Source organism: Mauremys reevesii, linkage group 9 (genome assembly GCF_016161935.1).
Source record: "Mauremys reevesii isolate NIE-2019 linkage group 9, ASM1616193v1, whole genome shotgun sequence".
Lineage (NCBI taxonomy): Eukaryota > Metazoa > Chordata > Testudines > Geoemydidae > Mauremys > Mauremys reevesii.
The window spans coordinates 85341623-85360500 of record NC_052631.1 but is presented as its reverse complement, the minus strand read 5'-3'; the positions used below and the strand labels follow the sequence as shown (position 1 = coordinate 85360500).

The following is an 18878-nucleotide window of genomic DNA, read 5'->3' as shown; positions in this document are numbered from 1 at the left end:
TTGCAGAAGGTTACAGAGTCGAGTCATTTGATCCAAAATCAGCCCAACAGATGGGGCTCTGGGTAAATCCAAAACTTTTTTTTATTCCAATGCATCAGAAACTTCACAACAGCCAAACACGTTAGATTTCTGTCATTTGAGGCCAAAATAACTAAGAGCCATTACAATCCACTGCTCTGAGTAAAGACTTGGTGATCTCTGTCAGGTGTCTACACCACAAAACCAACATGATCGTTCACACCCTCACTGGTGGCAGTCTCTGCATGTCCCAGGCCCTGGAAATAAAACCATCTTCTCACCCCCTGGAAGAGGTCTCTCCAAATAAAGGTAGAGCGACCTGTGGGGTGCCGTTCTGGAGATAAATCCTGGCTTCTGTCTCCAGTCACACATCCCACTGGTATCACAGTCACATAAAAACAAATTTTATAGACAAAACAAACTGGACACAGATAAAGTCTCTTTGGTCAATATTTTTTTCCAGTTGCATCTGCCCAGAGAGGGAACAGGCAGTGCTAAGAAAAATGGCCTAAAAGGTTTGCTTGTTTGTTTTTCTATAACTTCTGTAAACTACATTACTGTACCCAATGACAACAGGTTATTCCCTAATATGAATGTGGCTGTCATTTGTCATTCCCTTACAATAGCACACTGCAGGGACCAGTTTTAAATCCCCCCCGGAAATGGAAACAAACCAATCGTATGAATGGCATTGCAGAATCTGGTTCCTGACCCTTTTCTACATGGAGGCACCATGACTCTGGATTAAGTCTTGGTGTGGACACCAGCCATTCCTGTGTTCTAATCCTGACTCTGCCACTGGCTTGGTGTGTGGATTTAAACAATTTTGCCATGTGCTGATTTGTGCCCTGGAGGGGATGTTGAGCTATGTTGCAGTCAGACTGTTCGATTCAGCCAAACCCTTGGCAAGGTTGCAGCAAGCCTCCCCCATTATACGCTTAGCTAGACCACTGGTGCGGAGTGGTGGAGATGAGGGCACAGCTTCATTCTCACACTGTCTCCTTTCGGGAAACTAGTGCACATGGAGACAGTTGGAAAGAGCAGGACCTGTGATCCGCTGCCGGGGTTTGGTTGGCCCATGCACAGGATGCAAGAGGAGGGTGAGACTTCTTGAGCCTTTTCCTTCCCTGCTTCTTCTCCAGCCTGATTCATCCCTTAATGTCTCTATGCCCCAGTTTACCCATCTATAAAATGGGGCTAATAAATGTCTCACCTACATCACATGGCTGTTGTGAGGATACATTAATTAATGTTTGTAAGAGTGCTCTGAAGGTAGGAATCATTATATAAGTGTTAAATATTTTCATTTAAAACATGAGATATAGGATATGAGAAATAAAGGCTAGAAGAACAGAATAAGGTATGCTGTGATGCTTGAGTGCCTTGACAGATAAGTCAGTGATTCCAAATAGTCCATTGCTTATAAGGCAGTGAGGTGTGATGGTGATGGGGCAATACAAAGCCCAAAGACAGAGAGATATAACCCAACTAGCCAATTGACTCATAATGCCTCTCTCATTGTACTGATCTTGATTTAAATGGGGCTACATGTGGACAATTATGAGGGAGGGGACAGGGTCTAGAATAGCTTCATTGGATCATAGCTTTCTGCACATATGAAATCACTAGGGCTGTCAATCACAGTTAACTCACATGATTAACTCAGAAAAATTAATTGTGATTAATCGCACTGTTAAACAATAGAATACCAATTGAAATTTATTAAATATTTTTGGATGTTTTCTACATTTTCCAGGGGCGGCTCCAGGCACCAGCTAAACAAGCAGGTGCCTAGGGCGGCAAAATATATGGGCCGGCATAAGGCTGGTGCCCCAGCTCATACCTGAAGCGGCGTCCTGGGCTGGATCCTGACCGCCCTGGGGGGCGGTAACCAGCCTGTTGTTCTGCTGCCGAGTGCAGCAGGGCAGGGAGCCGGCTAAGTGGGGAGCGTGTCTCTGCCGCTCTCCCGTGGGCAGCGGCCATCCCCGACCTCTCAGGCGGGAGCCGGTAGCACGGCCCTGCCCGGCTGCAGAGGACAGGCCGCTCCTCCTCGGCTTGTCCCCGCCGCTGCAAGCCAAGGAGCAGCCCATCCTCTGCAGCCGGGACAGGGCTGCGCTACCGGCTCCGCCTGGGGCTGAGGTGGGGGGGTTGGCTGCTGACCGCAGAAGAGCGGCAGGAGCTGGTAGCAAAGCCCTTTCCCGGCTGCAGAGGACAGGCCGCTCCTCCTCGGCTTGTCCCTGCCGCTCTCCTGTGGTCAGCGGCCACCCCCCACGTGGGAGCCGGTAGCGAGGCCCTGCTCTGGCTGCAGAGGATGGGGGGGGGACATGGCGCCCGGGCGAGCCGCTCCTACTCAGCTTGTCCCTGCCTCTGACTCCTCCTCCCCTCTGCGCCGCCTCCTGCCAGGGGAGGGGAGGAGGAGCAGAGCAGTAGCCCGGGCTAAGCCCAGCTCATGCCAGGGCCAAGGCGAAGACCAAGGATGACAGGGGCTGGGATCCAGCAGCAGCCCCAACCCCTGGCCCTGGCGGTGTTGGGAGATGAATCCACCTCGGGCCAGATCCGCAGCCAGGTAAGAGTTGGGCCAGGCGAGAGGGTTTTGTTCAAATTAAATGTTAAAATTACACTAGTAGGAAAGGTTTCAGAGTAGCAGCCGTGTTAGTCTGTATCCACAAAAAGAACAGGAGGACTTGTGGCACCTTAGTCTAAGGTGCCACAAGTCCTCCTTTTCTTTTTACTTGTAGGAAATTGTTTTATTTCACTAACTACAAATTCTCTGTTTTCATTTTTTTTAAATTTTAAACAGTCAAAACAAAACTGCAAAGTGCAAACATGTGTAAATCCATAAAAAAAAACCAGGGCAGGAAGGGGCAGCCAAAAATTGTTTTGCTTGGGGCAGCAAAAAACCTAGAGCTGGCCCTGCATTTTCAAATATATTGATTTCAATTATAACACAGAATATCAAGTGTACAATGCAGGGCCGGCTCCAGGCACCAGCATTCCAAGCTGGTGCTTGGGGCGGCAATCTTCAAGGGGCGGCAGTCAAGTTGACATCAAGAGTAAACTCACTGATCTCAATGGAATTATACTGGATTTACTCCAGTGCAATTGAGATCAGGATCTGGCCCCAGAGACATCACTGAGTAACCAAACTATGGCATGAATGACAGCCATTTCTAGGAATACCTTGATGTGTCTGCAGACCTGATTTGGATTTTGCTTATAGTGGTTGCACACTGGTACAATTCCATTGGCCTTGATGACATTACTACTGATTAATACCAGCTTATGTTAGAAGGGAATCAAGCCCTGTGGCTCCATCAGCTAAATCACTTTAGACAGAGTAAGTGATTGAGAAACTGGGAATACATCTGCTTTCTTCCTATCGATAAATTAATTTAGATAAAAAGGAAAGTTAAATTTAGCTCCCCAGATTAAATTTCCTATTCTAAATTAGGTGAATTATCTTTACCCAAAGCAGCAAACATTGGATCTTTCTGCTGTGTAATTAAATCTGGGTAAAGATGCGGCTTTTGTCTCTAGTGAAGTTCTTTATTGCATGTTGGGGTGATTGTGATGCTTTTGAAAGTGAGGGAAAGATCAGCAGGTGGGAAGCATATTGTGATTTGCTGCTGTTCAAGCTTCCATATAGGCACGTAAACCCAATACATCAATACAATGCATCTAAACTCCCTCATTTACAACAACCCTACCAGCTATTCCAATCCAAGGTCCCTGCTCAGCTCTGTCAGCGCACCTCAACCCTCACATCCTTGCTATTCCTAAGACCTTCCGCCAAGCATGATGCATTTTACAATTAGCATCCAATTTAAACTGACAATTATCTGAGGTCTGTCTGCTCTGGATGAGGATTCTAGACAAACTTTTGATAGTGCAATTAAAACTTTGACTGCTAATTTGCTTTACGAGGAAGACTTGGGGTTGATATTTTCAAAGCACGGTGCTTTGATACATCTTCCATCAAATTTATTTTTAAATCCGTTTCTTCTTTGAAAATTTCATCCTTAAGCTCTTCTTTCAAAGCCTTCAAACATCAAGGCCAAGTCTTTCAAAAGTAACTAATGATTTTGGTTGCCTCTTTTGTTTTGGAGCCTTGTGGTTTCCAAGGGTGGAGATTAAGCTGTTTATGACAATAAAGGCTCACTTTTGAAAGTCTTGGTCCTATAGCAAGAACCATTAACATGGTTCTTCAAAGTAATAGCTTGCACCTAAAGGAACTATTCTGATGAGAGCTACAGAGTTAAGCTGTTCTGCACTCAACCCACTGAGCTAATAACTGATTTGGAATTGGCAGTCTTTCACAACACAGCATTTTAGATTTATTTTTATAGGGACTGTACCATCCTTAATGTCTTTTAAACATCGGTGTTATAGAGACATGGCTTCCTACCTGCTTGGGAGGGAAGGGTGGAGGGATGTCTCCACAGCATTGCTTCACCCCTCCTCCAACTCCAGCAAAGTCTCCTCTGTGGAGACTGTTTAAGCCTTGAGATCAGTGGGCTGGGACAAACAGAGGGTAGGAACACTCTTTGGCGTGTGGGTCACTATTAACATAGGGTACCTCCTCTTGCATATTCCGATGGGGCAGCATCAAGTAGGAGAAGCCGCGACAGCTCAGCTCAACTGGAATCATTATACCATGGAGTCTGTGGAGGGCCAGGTATGACTTGGAGGAAATTCAGAGACATAAAGCTTCTGTACAGATGGTCTTGACCTTTGGCAACTCCCCAGAGATCTAGTTGTATCTTGAGGGATGATCACGGTATCCATATGCTAAATTCCCACAGAGGCTGGGGGAAAGGAGGTAAACCTCACTGTCCTGTGATAAAATAATAGAAAGAACACTGTGAGCACAAATTCATTTTGTTTCCAGTCACCTTCACCTTCAGTTGATATCAGTCCTGCTTTGAGGACTAGATGACCTTCTGAGATCTCTTCCAACCCTAATATTCTATGATTCAATGATTCACAAGATTAACCCGCATAGGAGACAATATAGCCCATAGTGATTGGTTAAAGGCAGGACCATCTCCCCCATCAAAGCCAATTGTGAGTGAAGCATTAAAATAAACGTCAACCAACAAGAAGAATGCCTCTCATGCTAGACTGTGCACTGGCCCTCAACACAAATCCCCCACAACTAACAAATCCTTCTCCGCCCTCCCAGCTGAAAACAAGTTCTCTGCAGGGTGAAAAAAAACACATTGAATGGATAGATCTTGCACCAGGTCCTGAATGTTGCCACCCTCAGCAGCTGGGTTACATAAGCAAAGTTCCATGGCAATTTAGTGGTAGCTAATAACACGGCATTTCACTTCAAAATCCTGAAAGGTGGATTTGCAAAGCTTGCCAAATCCTATGGAAATCACTGCAGACATCACCCTGCAGAAATTGTCAGTATGTTTTTAGCTGACTCACCTGCATGTGATCACTCCAGGTCATACTGGATGGGTTTCCAGAACATCCACTTTCCAGGATAGCAAGGTGTTTCTCCAATGACGTTGCCTATTGACTGTATTATGCAGTGTCTAGAAAGCTCTTTGAGCTCCATGAATAGAAAAGCCTCTCCTAAAGTACAGCATCATTTGAAATTACCAACTGATTACATGATTCCCAGATGCTCACAAAACTCCTGCAGAATGTAAGATGGATTTAAAGGATTCTTTCCTGAAGAAATATTAAATATAGGAAAGGAAAATCCCATCAAAGCCATCAGAAGGGATCATGTCACATTCAGATTGGAAATGCAAGATGTTTCCCCAGCTAAGTACCATCAGTCACCATTTTGTGACACTGGTAATGCATTCTGTATGAAGAGGCCTGAACAATCTTTCTTATAGCTAAGAGATCGTGACAATAGGCTAATACAGAAATGCATTTATTGTTACAAGAGATATGTCTCCAGTAAATACACATCCTTATATCCATGTAATCACAAAAAGAGTCCAACAAAGGTTGCTGTATCAGTCACATTAAATATTCCAGCCCAGGCAAATATCTTCTGCTGGACAGAAATCAAGAGCTTTCAAATGAAAATGACATATTGGCGTGTCCTTCAGTTTATCCAGCTCATTGCTAAAACTGCAACAAAACCAAAAGGCCCCTTGTACTACTCCAGACAAATAATGGTACGTTACAGCATGCCAGCATATAGTCTAGGACTTTAACCATTGTTGCATGGCGCGCTTCTATCACAGTTTCTATATGTCAGCAGTAGAGGTGGGCTTGAACCAAAACTTTCAATTTAAGCCCTCCTGTACTTTGAGGGTCTTCCAAATCTGGCTTCTGTTCTGAATTTTTAGGTTCAGGCTCATGTCCTTTATTAGTATTCGTAGTAGTGGTATTACATTAGCACCGAGACCGAGGATGCATTGTGCTAGGCTCTGTTCAAACATATAGTAAGGAAAAGGTCCCTGCCCCAAAGTGCTTATGATCTACATACACAAGATAGACAAATATAGGAGTAAGGAAGGAAAATTCACATTATGGGGAACTGAGATTAAGTGATTTGATCAAGGTCACACAGCCAGAAACTACACATAGATCTCCTCAGTCCCACTCCAGTCCCTTAACCACAAATCCAGCCTTCCTATCACCAACCAAGAGAGAAGGATGTGTGACTAAGTGGGCAGATCTCAGAACTGGGAGCCAGCAGCTTGAGTGTTAATTCCAACTCTGAAAATGATGCCTTCTCTGGCTTATTTCTAGATTGTGGAAAACTAGACCCACCTGATACAATCTTAGACTACAAATACTTTTGCATTTCTTTGCAGGGTTCAAACTCCTGACATCAGGTTGACTCGATAAAAGAACCCTGCATCCTTATGCAGGTGCCAAAAATGTGTCACCCTGTTATAAACACTTATAAAATCCTTTACAAATGTGAGTCAGGTCCAGAAGTGATGTGTATGGTGGTGCAAAATTTGATTCTTACTAGATTCCCTAAGGGCTACTAGAATGATCGGCGGAATGGAGAACCTACCTTACGAGAGGAGACTTAAGGAGCCTGGCTTATCTAGCCTAGCCAAAGAAGGCTGAGGGGAGATATGATTGCGCTCTATAATATATCAGAGAGATAATCACCAGGGAGGGAGAGGAGTTATTTAAGTTACCGGCCAATGTTGGCACAAGAACAAATAGATATAAACTGGCCATCAATAAGATTAGGTTTGAAATTAGACAAAGATTTCTAACTAACAGAGGAGTTAAGTTCAGGAACAGCCTTCCACAGGGAGTAATGGAAGCAAAAAACCTAACTTGTAAGACTGAGCTTGATACATTTATGGAGAGGATGGTATGATGAGATTGCCTACAGTGGCTGATCCACAACTGCTATTAGCAAACATCTCCAATGACTGGAGATGAGATATTAGAGGGGGAGGGCTCTGAGTTACTACAGAGAATTCTTTCACAAGTGTCTGGCTGCTGGGTCTTGCTTACATGCTCAGGATCCAACTGATCACCATAGTTGGGGTCAGGGAGGAATTTTCCCCAGGTCAAAATGAAAGAGATCTCGGGCGGGGGGTTGACTCCCCCTGCAGCGTGGGGCATAGGTCACTTGCTGATTTGAACTAGAGTAAATGGTGAATTCTCTGTAACTTGAAGTCTTTAAATCATGATTTGAGGATTTCAGTAATTCAGCCAACAGTTAGGGGCCTAATACAGGGTGGGTGAGGTTCTGTGGCCTGAAATGTGCAGGAGGTCAGACTAGATCAGTGGTTCTCAAACTTTTGTACTGGTGACCCCTTTCACACAGCAAGCCTTTGAGTGCGACCCCCCCCCCTTATAAATTAAAAACACTTTTTAATATATTTAACACCATTATAAATGCTGGAGGCAAAGCGGGGTTTGGGGTGGAGGCTGACCGCTCGCAACCCCCCATGTAATAACTCGCAACCCCCTGAGGGGTCCTGACCCCCAGTTTGAGAACCCCTGGACTAGATGATCACGCTGGTCACTTCTGGCCTTCAAGTCAATGAATCTATGAGACACTCACTTACTGATGTGTGAATGAGTGGTGTCATTTACATGTCAAAGAGTCAGAGTTTAAGGGTAGACGGGACCCCCAGACCCTCTAGTCTGAGTTCCTGTATGTCACAGACCACCACCATCGCCTGCACACTACATCCAACAACCAGAATTAGACCAAAGTATTACAGCCCACAGGAGACTCCATCGGAGCCACAGGAAGAGAACAGGAGGGACCAAGGTGCACCAGTACTTGAGGCCCCCATGGCACCAGGGAAATAAGTAAATGAGATACCAGATAATCCAGGCAAGCGACCCACACTCACAAGCTGCAGAGGAAGGTGAGAAAACCCCAAGGTCACTGCCAATCTGACCTGAGGAAAATCCCTTCCCAACCCCACAAATGGCGATCAGTTGGACCCTGAGCACATGAGCAAGAACTATCAGCCAAGCACCTGAAAGAGGGAATGCTCGGTGTCACGTCAGAGCCCGGGCCTTCTCCATCCAGAGTCACATCTCCAGCCACAGCCATTCCTGACGCGTCAGAGGAAGGAGATTTAAAAACCAAAAAGAAGCAAAAAACAATCACCAGAATACATCAGGGGAAAAGAATCCCTTCCTGACCCCTGCTGGTGGCCATCTGAAATCCCAAAGCCTGAGTTTTTAAGAACATGAGACACAAACTAGGGGTGAGCTCCCAGGCTACTGAGCCATGCCCCCAACCATCACAAGCAACCCCATCATACAATTCCACTCATAAATTTGGCCAGCTGGGAGAAGTTGTAACTTACAGAAAGATATTTAACTTAAATATTCTTTCCCTGTTCTCATGTTAGCTGTTTCCTTGATACACTCCACTCTTCTGGCCCCTTGGTCTGGGAGTTACACCAGCTTAGACTCAGCATGACAAATTCAGAAGTGAGGTGTAAGGGGATTTACAGATTACATGTTAGTAAATTGGTGTGAGTAAATCTATACTTGGCTTGCATCCGAAGAAGTGGGTATTCACCCACGAAAGCTCATGCTGCAAAATGTCTATAAGTCTATAAGGTGCCACAGGATTCTTTGCTGCTTCTAAATCTATACTGTAACTCTAAGGGCATGTAAGTAGGTGTAATACCCACATTGGGGACAGGAAGAAGGGGTCACTTACACTGTCTTAGACTCCCCCTAGCCTAACTCAGATTCATCTTTGAATATGGCCCATTAATAAGGCCCTACTTAACTTGCGATATTGCAGAAATTGTGGATTCCACAATATTAGGCTTCTCTGCAATTTTGACAGTGGGATCGGGGCTGAGAGCGGGAGCACTGGCCACCGTGGGGCTGAGAGCAGGAGCCCACACTGTCACCCCAAGGCAGCTGCTGTCAGCCTTGAGCCCCTGCTGTCAGCCCCAGGTGGCCCCTGCTGTCAGCCCCGGGCCACATCCCACTGTCAGCCCTGTGTTCCTGCTCTCAGCCCCAGGCGGCTGCCAACCAGAAATAACGGAAAAGTAATAATGGACTTTAGTGCCACAAATAACAAGGTCCATTACTACTTTTCTGCAATTTTCCATGGCTTCTCCGCAGCTCAGCCGCAACTTTTTGACAATCATCCCACATTTCAAGTAGGGCCTTACCCATTAATTATTTAAGCCTTACAGCATCCTTGTGAGGTAGGCGACTATTATCATCAGCCTATTTTACAGATGGGGAAACTGAGATCTAGGGAGATTTAAACACTTCTTTAAGGCTACACTGAAAGTCGGTAGCAGGGCAGGGATCAGAACTTGGGCATTATTGGTTTCAGTGCTCATTCCAATACATCCCATAGCCTCTGTAGTCTAGTCTACTAAATATACTCTCCAGATACATACTATAGACGCGTGTGTTTATTTCTGTCTCTCTCTCACACACACTGCATATGTATGATGTTTAATCTCATGCCCATGTCTTTTATTAGTAATAATGCCGGGTAATCGTATATATGGTCGAATGCACACTCTTTATTAAGAACACCGCTTGCAATGAAGTCTGACCACGCCATGACCTGTGATTCTCAGCCAACACATATCCTCTGGCCTCTAGACTGAGAATATGGGTGCCAGAAACTCCCAGGACAGCAGTAAGGCCCTGAGGAATCCTGTCTGTTGGCAGGAGATGAGTAATCAGTAGTTGAAGTGCAGACTCTGGCTGAGCTCAGCTGTTGTGCAGAGGCACTGGGCTGTCAGCTACATAGTAAGAATAATTGTAATTCAGCTTGGTCACCTCCTTTTACCAGCAGTAACAGCTGAGAAATCGAAGCTGATCGAAAAGCCTTTTGCATTCTGTAAGCAAGCAAAGAGTGGACTTGGGGAGCTGGAAATAGGGCTTTTGTCTGCACACTTTACCATGTGGAAGGGACTTTATTTTATTCTTTATTTGCCCTTGAACTTTACAATGAATTGTGTTAGTGCCTGGATTTCTGTAGCAGGACTGTAGAAAACCAGCGATTCTGCATCCCATTGTTCTATTATCTCCTCACACATCATTTATCTGTGAATAAGAGGGAGGTGGTAAGTATCACTCAATCTCAGCATTAAAATTCAAAGGTAGATAAATATAGTAGATAAAAATACTATTTAGTCATTCAATTTAAAAGGAAAAAAATCTCTCTCCTTTTTGTGAATTTCACCCCTTGGCTGCTCAAAATATCTCATGCAAATTAAAACACACATGCACATTTACAGACCGGGGATGTTTAACGATGAATTGGCATTCGCAGTTTGCCCATCTGCAATCTCTCCAGCTAGAAAAATAAAGTCTTCTAAGCAAATTGCAGAGAGAATAAATGCTTAACAATACCAAAACCACAAAGCCAGAGAGACATCCTTGCTCAGCCATTCACTGGTATAAACAATAAGCAGAGTTGCCTTTGTGCAGAAACCAGACTAGTTCTGCAAGAGTCAAACCCTGCATTAAACCAAAGGCACCTGGTTTCCATTCTGCAAAAACTTTGCTGAACCAACAAAATGCTGGAAATAGATGTTTTTGTTTATTGCTTCCAAATAAATATCATGAACTAATGTATCAGGAATAAACTAATAGGAGCATGGTTGGGACTTGAGATTTGCATGCAGGAGAGGGATTGTCTGCATCCTTAGTAGCCATCCCCTCCCTAGTGTCCAAACCAGATTCATACAGGAGGAGGCTGAGGACAAGGACACCTCTTCTCATTTCTCTTCATGGAAGAGGAAAGCACCTTTTAAAAAGATTTCTTTTAGGCTTTCCCCTCTTTTTCTTAGGGGAGGATCTGAAGACGTCAGAGAGGATTAATAGGCCCAATTATGGCCAAGGACAGGCTTCTTTACTTACGAAATTGTCAAGTTTGAAGAAGAGGAGAAACTGGTGCCTGTGGCTCTTTCCACATGGAATCCCCATGATCTGAACACAGGGAAGCCCTGGAGGGAACTATTATTGTGTGAGCAGTGTATCACACAAGCACACGAGGATCTCTCCAGCACTCTTGGAGATATTTCCAGGGCATTAGGTGTTACTGGGGTAAGAACAGTGTTTATGGAGTCCATGTACAGCACATTCATTGGCCCAGTGGACTTGCAGAAGCTAAAGGATTCTGTTTCAGCCATACCCCTACCTTTATACCTGGCTTCAGTGACCAGTGACCCTCACTCTCTCATAGAATAACCCCATGTCTTTGGAAGCCCGGGTCCCTTGTCAGTATGGTCACCTCCTGAAAGGAGCCAGCAAAAGCCCATCCTCTCACGGTGTGAGGAGACCTCCCTGGTTGTTGCTGACAGGTTACTTGTGGGGCTCTTGTAATTGTCACAACTGGAATGTGGACAGTCTGACCTTGTGGTCAGAGCAGGAGTCAAGCCAGGTCTGGATACCAGAATCTGAGACAGGCCAGAGGGTACACTGGGAATCAGGGTCAAGAGGCAAGCCGGGATAGAATACTAGGAGGTCAGTGTCAGGCAGCGGGATCAGGTAGTACAGGAAAGGCAGTCCTATGCAGGGACAAATCCAGTTGCACAAACAACTTTTGGTGCCTCTGCTTGGTTTAAATAGAAACAGGGAACCAAGCAGGTCCCTCCAAGTTTCTCCAATCAGGTCGCAGGGATGGAGTCCTCTGCCATTGTTGAGCTTTGAGTTCCAGCGAATGTTCACAAGTCACTGAGTGGCTGGTCAGAACATGCAGCTCCCTAAGTGCCCTGTAGACCAGCATTTAAGACGCGGCCCGTGACAGTAACCCAGTCAGAGCATATGGTGACTGGCTTGCCCGGTGCTGAAGCATTGATTGCTGAGCTCCACGTGTCCATCCTCCTACAGGAGTGGAGAGGAGAAGGGAAGGGCTGGTGAAGGTCCGCAGCCTTCCCTAGGATTCCTGAGCAGAACTGCACAAGAAGCTGTTGCTGAAGACACAGAAGCAGCAGATTGGGACTGTAATGTTGTTACCAGACGTATGTGGTGGCATCTCAAACCATGATCTATGGACCAAGTGTAGCCTGCAGATCCCTTCCTGGTCATTCACAGCATCAAACACTTGAGAAGCAAGGAGATTAGGAAGATCCCTCTCTTATAAAGTGCCCTACAGAATGAAAAGATTGTAGAATCATTGGACTAAATTGTTTTTCTATTACATGCACAACAGTGGATTTAAACCTCTGATAAGCTGTCATCTGCTCTTCTTAGATCTCATCTTTTTCCCTCTATTTTTTTCATACATGTGATGTTTTCAAGAGGTGAGAGATGGCTTGAGGCAGAAGCTCCTCTCCTAGTCTGCAGAGTGAAATCAACAGTGAAGCACAGGGCAGGGGGTCCTCTTGCTTCATTAAAAACACCTCTCTTTGACTCGAAGGAGGGAGACATCTTCTCAGGCAGGGAGAGAATGACTTCTTCATGGGAGCCTATTTGTTAACCTTTTTGGCAAAAATGACATCCCTTTTTAGAACATCTGCAGTCAACTGGAAACCTGGCTTATCGTCAAACTTCTGAGAGGGGAGAAGAGCTTGACAGATGGCCTGGATTCTTCCTGAGCTAAAAGATCCGTGGGGTGATGCAGTAAGCTCCAGGGTGATTACCTCAATGCTATAACTCTTCTCATTTAGAATATCTGGATTACATTTGTGAAGTTCTCCATGTGCAAAAATTCATAATTCTGTTGCCTGCTCATTTCTTCTTCTTCCTCACAAAATAAACCCAAACGGAAAAATTTGCAAACCAAAAATGTAATTACACAGGATAGTAAGGATGTGCACATTCCAAAATAGCCAACAATTTTGAGATGTTTTGGATCAGGAAGTGGATCAGAACTTCACTGCTGTCCCCTATCTCTCTAGTAGGCCTAAAACCAGAATGCAAATACCCCCATATCCTGGAGGAGTTCAAATCTGAATCCAGGCTTTGTGCCTCAGAAACATCTCTACAGAAAATCAATATGGGGTAGATTGGTCGTTAGGGTTAAGCATGTGCATATATCCCATCCAATCAATGGGCCTGATTCTCCATTCATGCCGAAGCCAGGGGAAAAGCTAACTGCCTAACTGATATTCAGGGCCAGTTCTAGACTCCAATTATTGGGGGGTGGGAGGAGATGAACGGGGGCTGTGGGAAGTGGTGAGGGCCGAGGGATGTGCTGGCCACCCTTCCCATAGCCCCCATTGGCCTGGGACAGTGAACCGTGGCCAGTGGGAGCTACGATCGGCCGAACCTGCAGACGCTGCAGGTAAACAAACTGGCCCGGCCCTGGCGGGCCACATGCCAAAGGTTGCCAATCCCTGAGATAGACTGAGGTAAGGTAATGCTGAACTGCTCCACTGAATTATTATTTCATTCTGTTTTCAACTAGAAAACCAGTTAGTTGGTTTAGATTACTCTTCCACTTATTAAGTGAAAACACAGCCTCTCAGTTTTTCAGTGTATTTCGTATAATTATTAATCAAAAAAAGAAATATATGTATAGCATTCATTCCAAATATTTTCTATCTGATGTGAATTTAAAGCCCATACCACATTGTAAGTGGCATCGCTTTTTCTTGTATGTCACCAAAGCATACTCCTTGCTGTGAACAGTTACTTCATTGTGGTCAGCCTTTGATGTCTGGTGATGTTATAAACCAAAATGAGACCATACCTCACAGTTAGAGATTGCCAAACCCTCTTGTTCTTTGGGTGGAATTTGGGGATCTTTAAATATGGAACACATCTTAAACCAATTGTTATGAAGGGCAGCCCTCATTTGAGAACTAGATTTACCTACAGCCCACACAAACCCGCTGTTATCTCTTCATACAAAAATATTATTACCCTAAAGGCATCATCATTTTAAATCACTTATTTTTATGGTATCTCAATTTGGGAATCCATGTTTCCTCTCTCCTTTCCTATGTCATTTCCCACATCTGAGTCATGGCAGGAGAAGAGGTACGGGGAGGTGGGGAGGGTGTACTGTGTTGGTGGTGGTGTGTTTCATAATCATGGAATGATAGTGGCATAGATTAGTATCAAGTATCTCAATGACTCCTGCATCCCTGTCATAAGATGTCGTATAACAATAAGAAATGCTCTTCTCACCCTCTTTAGAGGATGCCTACCTCTTTGGCTTTCAGGAAATGTCCCAGGGAAGCCTGTGGGCCAGGGGCTGCAGGAGATTGGCTTCATGGAACAAACGAAGCACACAAGTAGCATGACTCTGTTGAATTGCAAATGAATGGAAGAATGTGCAAAATGCACAAGTGATGGCTGATGGTGAGGCTGTAGAGTAAATACTTTTATTTTACAACTCTCCTTAATGCCATGTCTATGTGCTATTCCTTTCTGTGCTGGGCATCTCTAAGAAGGCAACGGTGCCATCCTGTGGTGAAGCTGAGAATCAATGACTAGTGTAATAAAATTTTACTTTTAAAGCTTAACAGATTGTGCTTGGACCTTGCATGGACCTGAAAATGGTGGAAGAGCACAAGGGATCTTCTCCCCATTTGTATCCCCCAACACAACTGGGATCACAGTGCTGCTCCCTCCTACTACGTCAGAGTGAGTCAGGAAGAGGCAGGGCCTGGTCCTGTTCTCTAATTCCCACCAACCCCACCGCACAGTAGAGCAGATCTTTTCAAGAGATGATGCACACCAGAGAGGTCCTCCTTCACAGATGGCTTTGTACCATTCTAAGGCAAAATGCCATTCAAAGGCCCCCCGGGGGCAAAGTGGGCCCCTCTGCTTTAATCTGAAAGTACAGCTACAGTACTGACCAGCATACAGAGGTTACTGTACTGCATCACAACACTACTGAAGAAGTGTCTGTATTGTATTGTGCTACTTAAAGCAATGAAGTTTATATCAAAAGTGATAATTTATTAAAATGAAACCAAACAAATTCCATTGTTTAAAAAATGCTGATAACCAGGCCAACATGGGATAGGTGCATGTTATACATAAACGAAACACACTTATGAGGAGTCTGATAGATCTTATTCCCATACGGGTTTCACAAAATAAATGCACACGGGTATAATAAACAAGAGTTTTAAAAGGATATGAACTCCGTGCATCAAGGCACAGGGCAACTCTGATTGTTGGGGATTAGGAAGAAATTTCCCTGGGTGGCATAACTGCTTACTGCAGGGGTTTCTGTACTTTCCTAAGAATCAGTAGGCCTGGTCAGAGACAGGTTACTGAACTAGGTGGCCAACTGGTCTCATCCAGTAGGGCAATTCCTGTGTCCCTATATTCCTGGTTACTTGTGCTTGGATGTCTCTTAGTAGATGAACAGAAATTGCCTGTTGTTTAAGTTTGTCCTTACCGGCAGTTTACCATTCAGTGTGTGTGGTGGGAGATGAAAGAGACATATTTGATGACTCCATAGGCCGCATTTGCTCCCTCAAACTTCATTCTGGGCTCACCCAACCTTTTTGCCATTTTCACAGTATCTTTTAACGTCCCCTTACTCCCAGAGTCAGTCAATGTCCTCGTTTATAATATACTGTTTCAAACACCTTTCTCCTAACAATTGCCTTGTCCTATGTATCTTTTCTAGTATTCTCCTTCACCTAGAACTGGGCTTTATAAAACAGAAAATGGAGTCACTCAGTACAGTACTATAATCCACAATGCAGGCCATACCCATGCATTTTATTTATTGCAAAGATCAGTTGCCCCATCACGTCCAATCTGCTGTCACTCTTATGATGCAGCCAGAAAACTACTGGATGTCCAAAATTGCACTACAGCAATGCAAACTTCCTGACATGGTCATGAACTTAAAACAAGGAGATCCCTTTGGAACTGGATCTGCAATTATACAATGTACTAGCTGAGTAGGCGAATGAGAAACAAACACCTGTGGACACACCTCACAAATGTGCCTTCAAGGGGCATCCAGAATGAATTCCATTAAAAACTGCAATCAAAGAGGAATATTTATATAGGGCTTGATTCTCCTCTCATGCTGGTGTAAAACCGGGCTATCTCCATTTACTTCAGTGGGATTATTCCTGATTTGCACCATTATAAGTGAGAGGGAAATCAGAGTCAATGTATTTACTTACTTATTTATGCTATATGAAAGGCCAGTACAACTGCTGCTACCTGGAAACAAAACTGGATTTTTATTCAAGAAACAATACATTACTAAATGTTTTGTTAATATGCAGAAAATTTGGTTACAAGCGGTACAGATGTTTACCAACACTTACGGTTGTTGATGCACTCGTTGAGATCTCATATAGAACTCTGTGTGGCTAAGAGTCAGGACAGAAGAATGTTGAGAGGTAGAGAAACCAAGTACTCAGCAAGCACATCGTTTTCTTTTTTAACCTTTCAGACCTCCTAACTCACTCTATTGTTCTGGAAACCTCTGACCAAGTGAGATTACACAAGTCAGGCTTCTTCTACTGGTTTCAGTTAAATATACCTCACTGTGGAATCCAGCTCTTTTGGTACTGGGAGCATTTTATTTAGATTCATAAAGTTTCTCTATCCCTTGCTGCTGGAAGTAAAACAACTCCCTTTGAGAACTCTGATGTCAATGTCACTGTTCGTGATTCCTTTGTTCTCCCCAGCTTACAATGAATTGGAATGCAATTTGTTGAGCCATTTTTCCTGGACACAAAAAGGGGAGCCAAAAATTTCAAATGTGGGTGCTTAAATTAGAGACCTAACACCATATTTATCACTGAAATAAGTGGCTTGAATTTCAGAACTGCTAAGCAACCTGATCTCCAATTTGGCCTAAGCATTTCTCTCCCTATTTCATGTGCAGACTTTCAAATGGACAAGGAATTAGAACAAGAATTAAGAATAAGGAAAACAAACATACAACAGAAATCTCAGTCTGTCCCAGGTAATACATCAACGTCAGGCTAAAGTCTGAGAACACTTACAGTGGTGTAAGTATTCCATTGAAGTCTTTCCATCTCTCTGACTCTCCCTACTTCTGTTTCTTGTTTTTTTTCCCCCAAGGATTGTGCTAGATTTCTATAGCTGTAAAGAGCCTTTGCTGGGCATTGATATGGAAAGGCTGGAGGGCTATGGACAAAGCAGGCAATATACCATACTGGCTGACAGCTTTAAAAACACTGGCTGCCAGTGATATTAGTCTATGACTACAGAGAGAAGTGTATAAGTGGAATTCTCACACACCCCAACCTTTTCTTCAGCCCAAATGCAATAAACGCTTGCTCTCTCTCTTATGGAGCAAGGTAATAATTCCATCTGCATGACCCTTTACTGTGATCAGAAGAAAATTACAGAGTAGGTTTTCAGTATCTAACACCTTCCAGTTATCTGGCAAGGAAAAAAGGCTCTGATGCTGGCCAATCCCAAATACTACAAGCTGACAAACTGGGGGGAGGCTTGATTACCAAATGCATTACGTATGTTCATAAAAGTCCTTAAGACATCTGGCTAGTAGAGTGTCTGTTGCACTTTCTTAAGATGAAAAACTGAGTGGAAGGACTCCTACGTGCAGCCCTAAATATTCCAACACCTCTTTTTGCGCTTTGTTTTCTTTGGCTGAATTGTGAATTTAGAGTTTATATACTAACGTATGCAACTGGGAGGACCTCTGCAAATTAGGATATTGCAAATTAAAAGTCCAAGCTGGAAAGCTCTCTTGTATTTAGGAGACTACCCTCTGATTTACTCTTTGTGCAGAAAATATTTTGAACATATTAATATATACACCTGCTTACATTTTAAGGGGTCACGCTGTTTACCTACCTGTTAGAGCTCTGCACCACTGCACAGAATGGGTGGGGTGGGTTTTCTGCTCCCTTAATAGTTCTGCAGTAACCTGCCAAGCTAATTCAGAGCCCTTTTCCTGTTCAGACTATTGTAGGAACAGGGGGAATTAAAGTGAGTACAACAGAAGGGCTTGGCCTCTGGAACATCCAACTGAGGTTTACAGTTATTTATTTGGCAAAGTCCATTGACCAGATGGCCAAAAAGCTACAGCAATGGAAAACACCCATTACCATTTATGGCTAGGCAGACGACTGAGCCCCATGCTATCGGATACATATCTCACCACAGTGATCCATGCTTTCATGACCTCCAGACTCGATGATTGCAACATATTATATCTGGGAATGAAGCCAAGCAGGCTGAGGAATCTTCCTCTAGGACAAAATGCTGCAGCCTGCTTGCTGAACAACACAGGCCGCTGTGAATACATCAAGCTGGTGCTCTGTTGTCTGCACTGCTGCCACTCTTAATACAGAATCCAGTGTCATTGTCTGGATATTCAAAACTCCCAATAGGACTGGCACTAGCTACCTGAGAGGTCACCCCTAGACTATGACTTCCACTGGTAGTTATGTTCCATGGAACCACGAAATCATCAACCAGCAGTTGGAACTTGTGAATAGGGGAGACAGAGCTTTCCTGGGAAAGCTATTTCCTTCTGG

At 44.3% G+C, this 18878-nt stretch overlaps 1 protein-coding gene across 8 annotated transcripts in view; it reads right to left on the bottom strand.

Annotated features, from left to right (window-relative positions):
• DCX (doublecortin) overlaps positions 1-18878 on the bottom strand; it is a 183452-nt gene that overhangs the window by 94503 nt on the left and 70071 nt on the right. For 7 of the 8 annotated variants that reach the window (XM_039488244.1, XM_039488242.1, XM_039488241.1 and 4 more), the window contains exon 3: positions 4424-4852. The gene's annotated coding sequence lies outside the window, so the exon portion shown is untranslated. The remainder of the gene's footprint in view (positions 1-4423; positions 4853-18878) is intronic. The other variant, XM_039488243.1, reaches the window with a different exon arrangement.